This window comes from Diprion similis, chromosome 11 (genome assembly GCF_021155765.1).
Source record: "Diprion similis isolate iyDipSimi1 chromosome 11, iyDipSimi1.1, whole genome shotgun sequence".
NCBI lineage: Eukaryota > Metazoa > Arthropoda > Insecta > Hymenoptera > Diprionidae > Diprion > Diprion similis.
Window position 1 is genome coordinate 3,453,250 of NC_060115.1, and position 9,111 is coordinate 3,462,360.

At 37.7% G+C, this 9,111-nt stretch overlaps 1 long non-coding RNA gene and 1 pseudogene across 1 annotated transcript; one reads left to right on the top strand and one right to left on the bottom strand.

The window, feature by feature from the left end:
- The first annotated feature begins 696 nt into the window (after window positions 1-696).
- On the top strand, window positions 697-7,472 carry LOC124412386 (annotated as a pseudogene).
- Window positions 2,389-4,611, bottom strand: LOC124412388. Its single transcript, XR_006929790.1, has 3 exons — window positions 4,487-4,611; window positions 4,136-4,200; window positions 2,389-2,562 (listed from the first exon to the last, which is right to left on the bottom strand). It is a non-coding gene; the product is annotated as an uncharacterized LOC124412388 (long non-coding RNA).
- Window positions 7,473-9,111: the final 1,639 nt, after the last annotated feature.

Below are 9,111 nucleotides of genomic sequence, written 5' to 3' on the forward strand. Positions count from 1 at the left end.
TTGATTGGGTTCATTTGACCCTACATCAGTGGAATTTTTTTTTTTTTTATTTTTTTACCTCATTTTGGCGAATGAAGTTAATTACGGTATGTCATATATGTGTGTGTGTTCGAAAAATTAGATATCTAATACAAAATTACTTGGGGATTATACCATTTCCTCATATTTTTTCTGAGCTTGGTTATTCAGGTCCGCTTTCGCCTATGAAGCTATTTTTTTTTTTTTTTTTTTTTTTTTTGATACACTATTTACAGTTTGGTGACAAAGAATTTCCTGAAAAAATTGAAAAGCACTCCGTAGGTACCTCAAAAGCTCTGAATATCTGTTACAAAAAATATCTACAAAGTTTCTGAGCTTGCGCGTGGAGACAACTCGACGGAGGGTACAGAAAGTAACTTGGCTCGCGAGTAATACAGCGGGAACAGACAGAAAGTTTAGCTGTTCCTAGAGCCACGAATTTCTCCAAGTATACATGTGATAATCAGTTCATGCTTTGGCGCGAAATTTTACTTTATCGTAACATATTTAAATATACTCAACTCCTCGGGCGTTCGGATGGTTTTAACGTGGTTTTGCGAAGCTTCAGCTTATTCCTCGAATTTAAACGAGTTGCGTGTACTTAATTAGATGGACACGTAGAATAGACGCAGTGAAAGTGATTTGATACATTCATAATGAACACGGTCGTAAGAATCTGGCGTGGAAATATTTTGACGAAACTTATTTTGTGAGTTGTTTTTATATTCGATGTTATTTTCCCAAGTACTTGTCGTATCGTGGTTGTTGATGTTGTTGTTCTCACTATTATTCCAGTAATAATTGTCATGATGTCTTAGCAGTTTATTCCATCGTATTATGTACGTTGAGGTAGAATTAACGAATGATAACAGCTATCAGGTACGCTACTTTTACATTGAGATTACAAGCTATTTTTGTCGCTGGTTGTTATAATTAGAGATGAGAATATAGGTATAGATACTTTATACTTGTTCTTGCATCGAAATCAGCAGATACATGTCTGGATACATAAGATTCTTTCGCTTATTGCTTTTAGGCCAGCTATCAGACTGTCGTCAAGTCACTTTCTTGCAGGGAATACGTCTATTGTACAATAATATTACTTTTATACCCGATACTCCTTCTTGCATAAATCTGACAGCCTATATCCCTTACAGAAAAAATAGTGTCGATGTAGAAATAATAGTTTTAGTCTCTGAATACTTCGTCGGCATTCGGTGTACTGGGAAATGCTGGTAAATACTATTATATGTATAAACACAAGTTGTAGGCGATTAATAAATATAACGGTATGCATGTGCGCTGTGTGTTAGAATACAAGGATTATAATAATTATTGGTGGTGATAATTATTGGCAAAAGATTCGGTGACGCCGTCCAAAGGTAAAATTCACCAGGAGAATCACTTAAAAGCATAATTATGGCAATATCAAGATTAGGACTTTAGTCTAAAAGTTGACCCCAGGTATACAGCCGAAAAATGAACGTGACAGACGTGAGGAGTTGGGGCTAAAAAAGAGGCCGAAAGTAGGTCTTGAAGCATCATGACGTCACTTGAATCGGGATGCTTCTGCTGCTGCTGCCTCAGCGACCGTGAAGTGCGCTTCAACCTGATGTCGGTTGAAACCTAAATTCATTGGTAAATAGCACATGTATGCTGAGGGGAAAAATGTATTAATAGTTAATTACACCAGATGCTATTTGACCCAAGCAAATACTCATCTTTGAGAAACTGTTACGAAAAAATTCTTTACTCTGTTTCAAGAAGCATTTATTGGAAATCGCGTCTGTATATGAGAAGAAAAAAAATATCCGCGAAAACGTTAAATTATATATTAGGTTAGACAATTGTGTGAATCTACATGGACAACTGCATGATAGCGACGTGGAATCCTCTTCTTATTATCACGCTTCATTTGGGCTCGATAGTTCCGAAATGTATGCAAGAGCATGGAAAGGGCACTCAAGTAGCTCTCGATTTTCTGAAAACTGCATGCCTTCGAGATCTGTAACACATAAGTTACAGGTGTGCACACAATACATTTCAAGGATGTATCCCCTATACTACACAGTATTCGGCAACTTCAACGAACATATCGGATCTTTATTCACAATCAGTTCCAATTTCTCCGGTCTATTATTTTTTAGTTAATAGTAATCCCGGTATATTCTATTTCTCTGATACCTGCAGTTACGAATTTGCGTACTTCATCATCTTCGACGCAATCACGGACTATCCGTGTTTCACTAAAACTCCAGAGGATGATTTGTCTCGTTTCTTCTTGTTGCATAGCCGCTGCAGTGTCAATTCCCTAACCACCTGCGGTCCGATCTTCCAGCAAACATATCATGTATCTCGATTTCTGGTTGTAAATGTTGATTACTACTTGTAAATTTTCCTTGCCTAGACTTCTGGTCTCTTTTTCATCGATTTGGTGCAGAAACGATCCCACGGGATCCGTGGAACTTGGATCTCTGGACTCACCCAACACCTCCAGTCTATCGGCAATAACATCACTGTCCTACAACGGGATGTATTGGCATCCTATGTCCAAGAATAATAATAATGTTATAAAGCAATCCATCGACACAAGGATTGCCATGAAAACTGTTCTACCGGTGGCCGTGAGGGAAGGCAGATCAGTTGTGAACGACATGGTTTCAAAAAATATAACCATGGTTCTGGAAAACTTGTTGAAAAACTACGAGAACAACCAACTTCCCACCCATGGAAAAGGTTCAGCAATCAACCATTCCAGTCCGCTGTTCTCGCTTGTGTAGATAAATGTAATTTATAAATTTGGAATAGTTGTAGGAATTACCTTTACTATTTCCTAGTTTCGATGCTTACCTCATCGTTCTCTTGCTTCCGAAAAACTAGCTTCAGTGGCAAACATATATAATCACTCTGACCGCGGTATTATACAATAGAACCGTATGACATAAGCTGGAAGTAAACAAAAACAGTATATAACAGTAATTTTTTCTATAGAAACGATTTTGTAGAATATTATCTATATAAGAACTTTTATTCTGCCACGTGAACTTCAACCCTATAAAATCTTGTCACAGTTAACTGTCAGTAAGACTGTTTGTCCCTACGACTTTCACATCCTTGGTACCCAGGGGTTTTCGAAAACGCTGATAACGTGTTGTTGAACTGAGAGTTAAAAAAAATCAAAATAGCTGAAATTGCATCTTCTCCGCATGCTTCCGTTTCCACGTCCAATTTTTTATTTTTGCCCAGCTCTATACCACGTGCCTGTGATGTGTGAAGTTTAACAAAATTGCAGGTACGCCAACCGTGGTAAAGACTAACATTCTCATCAGAAGTATGGGTCCCGTTTCGGAACTTGACATGGTAAATTGCAGGCTGTTCGTTTTAACGAAAGAGAACCAGAAGGAGTGACGTTGGATTTAAATTTCCAGGATTACTCGATGGATTGTTATTTTCGACAATACTGGCGCGACTCGCGACTCAGTTTTTTGGGACCAATAAAATCTTTGAGTCTCAGTATCAAAATGTTGGAAAGAATTTGGAGACCAGACACTTATTTTTATAATGGAAAACACAGTTACGTTCACACGATAACCGTGCCAAACAAGTTACTACGTATTTCCCAGGATGGTGACATTCTCTACTCGATGAGGTTTCGTATTCCACTTCTACCCACTGTTACTTTATCCTCACCGTACGTTTGCTAATCCCGATCAATTTACTTCATTGAACTCATTGTGTATCATCCTATCTGACATTTATTTTTCGCACATCCCTGCAGGCTTACGATAAAAGCAAAGTGTCCAATGGAACTGAGAAATTTTCCGATGGATCGACAATCCTGCCCTTTGATTTTGGGAAGCTGCAAGTATTTCCATAATGCACACTTGTGTACATTTTTTCCCCTCCTCCTCATCACTAGTACAAAATGATATGTAAATATTTTTTTTTTCTTTCTAAAAATGCTGCGACGATAAGGGATCATGATTATTGGAAGGCTATAAAACAACCTTTTCAGATGCCTACACATCAAGACAGTTGATTTATGAATGGCAGCAGGGTGCCTCGGTAAACTTTGTACCAGGGATGACGCTTTCGCAATTCGACCTAATGGGCTCACCTTACCGTAACTTAACCTTCGCCAGAAGTGAAGGTGACTTTTCGGTACTGCAGGTGTCCTTTAATCTGCAACGAAATACCGGTTACTTCCTTATCCAGGTGCGTGTAAATTTCCTGTTACCGCACGGTAAAACGGGTTATTGATGCCACTATTAGAAAAATTTCGGTATCGGTACCTACATTTTAACGATGAAACCGTAAAACTTACCGTTTTTCATTCACACTAGTACCTACCCCAAGAAAATTTGGCTGTCTTTTGCACTACCCAATACATATAGCCTTGACGCTTTAATTGTTTATAATTATAATTAAAGCTGTAATAACTGAGTGCCTGATTTGCAGGTTTACGTACCGTGCGTGCTGATCGTTGTGCTGAGCTGGGTTTCATTTTGGATTCATCGCGAGGCGACTAGTGACCGAGTGGGACTAGGTAAGAAGATTGTGAAATAAAAACTCGAGTACGTCTGTACGATGAATGGCCATTACAGAGTGCGTTGAAAACAAATAAATTTATATGTTGTCTGTATTTAACGAGGGCTTCCTCCTCGATGAATTATTTCAACCTTTGAACCCGACGGAATGATATTCCATGTGTATCACAATGAATCATGAATATTCAATCTTCTTATACAAGAACAATAAGTTGGTCTACATTTTTTCGTTCGATTCTTCTGAATTGAGTATATAAATTGTGGCTTACATTGAAGGAATAACAACCGTGCTGACTTTGTCGACCATAAGTCTGGATTCACGTACAGACCTGCCAAAGGTCAGGTACGCTACCGCTCTCGACTGGTTCCTACTGATGAGCTTTGGTTACTGCATTGCAACTCTTTTGGAATTCGCGGGTGTCCATTACTTCACTAAGGTAATATCACCAAAACGTGGCATAAGATTAATAATTATATGACTTGGTGAGATCCTCCCGCACTGTCGTTCCAAGCGTTGAACAAATGGAACAAATGAGTTGCAAATCGAGAAGGTCATCACTTGCACACAGTGCATTAGCCTACAGCAGCGTGGGTACCATTGGCACACGGTCCGTATCCTACATTTAAAAAAAACTATGTATTTCCAGCCTTGTCACAAATCGTGTTTGGGTGCCGAATATCTTTTAGCCACAATACATCAGAAGCCTAATTTTTTCTAGCATTGAATGTATGCTGGTGTGCCGTAATTCCTGTGCTCCATAAGCTTTTATTATTTATTTGATTATCCTGTATCAAAATGCCGTTTGCCGTAATGCATATGGATTACAGAACCCTGCGTTGAAAATTCTCTGCGCCATTGATCTGCGTGTTATTGCGCTGCGTGATATAATTCAAATACATACACATCATGTTACCCGTGTGCCACTGAAACATATTCCAGCAAGCTATGTCAGACATATTGTGCGGTCATTTTGATTAGGTACATATAAATAATGATTCAGTTCATACTTTCCACAGTTTATCGTATACAAAAATGGGTGAGAATTGTTCAGTATTATTGTACGCAAGCATTAGCAATTGGTCACGAGATTTGTAACAAAAATCATGAATTTTCACAAAAAATGGAAAATATTAAAGCTTTATGTATTATTGATTGTGGAACGTGCGTGCATAATGTGACAAAACATTGTCCGCATATTTGTGAAAGATAAAATTTCTCGAAAATGTATTAATGAAATCACGTGTTTGGAATGAACCGATAACACAAATATGCTTTTGACAGGGTAGAGACTGGTGTTATTTATTTAGCGTTGATTATTATAAGAGAACTTATATGCTGATTGACGCGGTGATGACTCGGTACCGCCTGTGCTATTAGCTCACTTTATAAATGGTTCCTTACGACATGGCATTATGTATAGACATTTAAAATAGACATGATATGATTTCATCCCCGTTGCAGGTCGGGAGCGGTGAATTCTCTATTGATGAAGAGGATGATTGGGATGACGATTTCGCTTCGGTACCTCGTAGCTTGCGGATGAATCACAGACTGACATCCAAAAGGCGCGGTTTCCCGATTTCTTCAATATCTAATGTAGGTACACAGGTCAACAAATTTTATGCCACCAGTATTCCTAGAACGAATAAACGGATTGAGATGATTTGGCCCCAATCGATTAAGGTTCTTTTAAACCAAGAACTTTTAGATTTTTCATCTGATCGGTTCCATAGTTCTCAAGTTTATCAAATCACGTGTGCCTTTCACAGTACAGTGCTGTGCCACTGTTTACTGACTACTTGTTATTGCTTTTGTAATATTGTGGAAATGTATTAGACTAAATTGAAACAGGGTTCAATCGATCTTTGTTTCACAGGGCACGATAGGCTCTACAACCAGCTTGAGTATCGGCTCACCCCAAGATGCTTCAAACGTGACGTCAATGGAAAGGCAGACGCAGACGGAGCGTATGTTGCCAAAATGGAGACAATTTCTATACTGTTTGGCTGGTGACGATGACTTCAGGTTAGTTTTTAGTTCCGGAAATGATTAAATTGATCCTCCATCATCCAAATATGTATATCCTTATACCACAGGAGCCATAAGGTATTCCACGTTCTTTCGACCTGGTTAAAATCATGACCCTCTCAGACCCGCTATCCGTTTAAACAATTATACGAAGAAGAAGAATAATTGTTGAAAATTCTTTACCCGACAGGAAGCAAAGACAACGAGAGGCTGCAGCCGGGATCTGCGACCGACTCGGGCAGTCCGTCAAGAGACACGTGAACAGTGTATCGTACATTGACAGAGCAGCTAGAATCTGTTTCCCTGCTTCGTTCTGCCTCCTCAACATATGCTACTGGATGCTATACGTCACCTGGCAGGACGAGTTTAAATGGCAGGATCCACCGATCGCTTTTTTTTCTCACTGATTCCGAGACCTCGCATGCAGGATATTTCTGCAATATCCGTATTGTCTTAATCTTCGCATTCCTCGTGATGATTGAAATCACCATTACGAATAATCCACAAGCCATAAGCATGGTGTAGACTTGCTGCTAATTATTCCTCGTTCCGAGTAGAATTGCAATTTGAAAAAGTGTACAGGGTAAATTGAATCTCCAATTATGTGTATTATTGTTCAATCGTTTGCTGATTGGCTCACAATCAGTGTGCACGTTTACTCCCCGCCCACCTGTTAATTAATTAATTGGCCGAGATCCGCCTAGCGATTGATTGTCGATTGTGTGTCAACACTGCTGCATTTGCACTCGTCCCAGGATTTATTTTCAACTGAGATCTGAAAGCTCATATTCGCAACAGTTTTTTTATCTCAGCCTATATCCCACAAAGCACTGAATATTTCAGAAATGTTGCAAAAACTTTTTATTTTACATATTTCATTTCAAAATGTTTCGAAAAACTTTTGGATCTGCACGGGATGCGCTTATCCATTTTCAAGCCGTTGGCTCGTTGGTAAAAAAACTACTAAACGTTGTTAAAATATTCAATGACTTTTTCACGCTGTAGTACTCAACTATCCGCACTATTGCAATATAATTCTATTCTATCTTGTGCAATTACCCATGCATGATTTGAGACTTGACCTTATTGAAAGAAATCAGTGTGTAATTTAGTACATGATTTATCTTGTGAATTCGATAAAATATACAAGAAATCACGTAATGAATTACAAAAGCTTGAATCATTAGATATACTGGATCAAAAATCATATAGTCAAATGTCTAGTTAACTACAGTTAAGTACATGATTTTTGATCTTTGTAATTAACAATGTACAAGTTTTTTTTCTCTTATCAATATAGTCAACTACATGATTGTTGACCTAGTCTGTCTGATGATTCGTGTTTTTTGTCATTTAAATAATGTGATTAATTGTATATTTTATCGAGTTAACAGTACAAATCGGGTTGTAAATATGAATCGTTACAGTGACGTTATTGACTTCATCTTCGTTAAATATTACTATAATTCCGTTCAACTTAATCTACTCAATTGATCGACTGGGCCTAGTGGAATAATCATATACATATGTAATTAAATTGTGTGCATAATGGTAATAAAGAAAATAACATAACGTAATATGTGCAAATCATTGGTGCAATCTTTCACCCTCCTGATATCGCTATAGAATCCCATATGCTCTGATTATTTACTAAATCGGACTATCCAAGAAGCCGACTATACTGAGTTTTCGAAGCGAGTGGCAAAAACACAGGACCGATGTAAAACGTGGATAGAACATGAACGAATGGACCGATATTCAAAAACCTTTTTTGCCCGAAATCAAAAGAGTAAACCTTTCGTTTTGCGATTGAAAATCCGAAAGATCTTTATTGTCTGTTGAGATATACGCTCTTGGAAAACAGATTCAGCAAAAGTCGCTGGCAAGATGAAAAGAATTAATATTAAAGAATGTTCAACTTAATTTCTATCTTAAATTCAAACTTGATCAAGACTGATTTATTTTGGTTCAATTATTGTCCAAAAATTTTACAAATATTTGTGTTTTACTCTTGTGCTTTTTGTTTTTCATACTTCGAAATTTCCTATTAATTCATAAGACCAATGCGATTAAAAAAATTAAAGCAAGTGTTCACCATCTGCGAGAACTCTCCTTCGCGAGGATAAAATGGCTCGTCCGCAAAACAGTAAGAACAACCAACACGCTGATGTGTCTTTAACTTCCTTAGATCACTGAATAATTCTTCATCACATCTGATGAAAGATTAAAAAAGTCAGCCTCAGCGTCGTCTCGAGAAATACCGAAAATGTCCGTTTTATCTGTCAGGTGAATTTTTATTGGCTGGTGATAAATTTAAAACAGGATCAGTTCTTCTAAATGATGCTTATCAATTTTGGTAATGTTCTCGACATCATTTACAGCCGACTTTTTTGATATCGGACTTTCTTTAATGCCGAATATGTACAAAAATTTCCAAATTATCAGGCTTGATTAAGGCATGAATTTCTGGTCTAATTTAAACTACATTATAGATCAAAGATTTCTCTGGACAATATC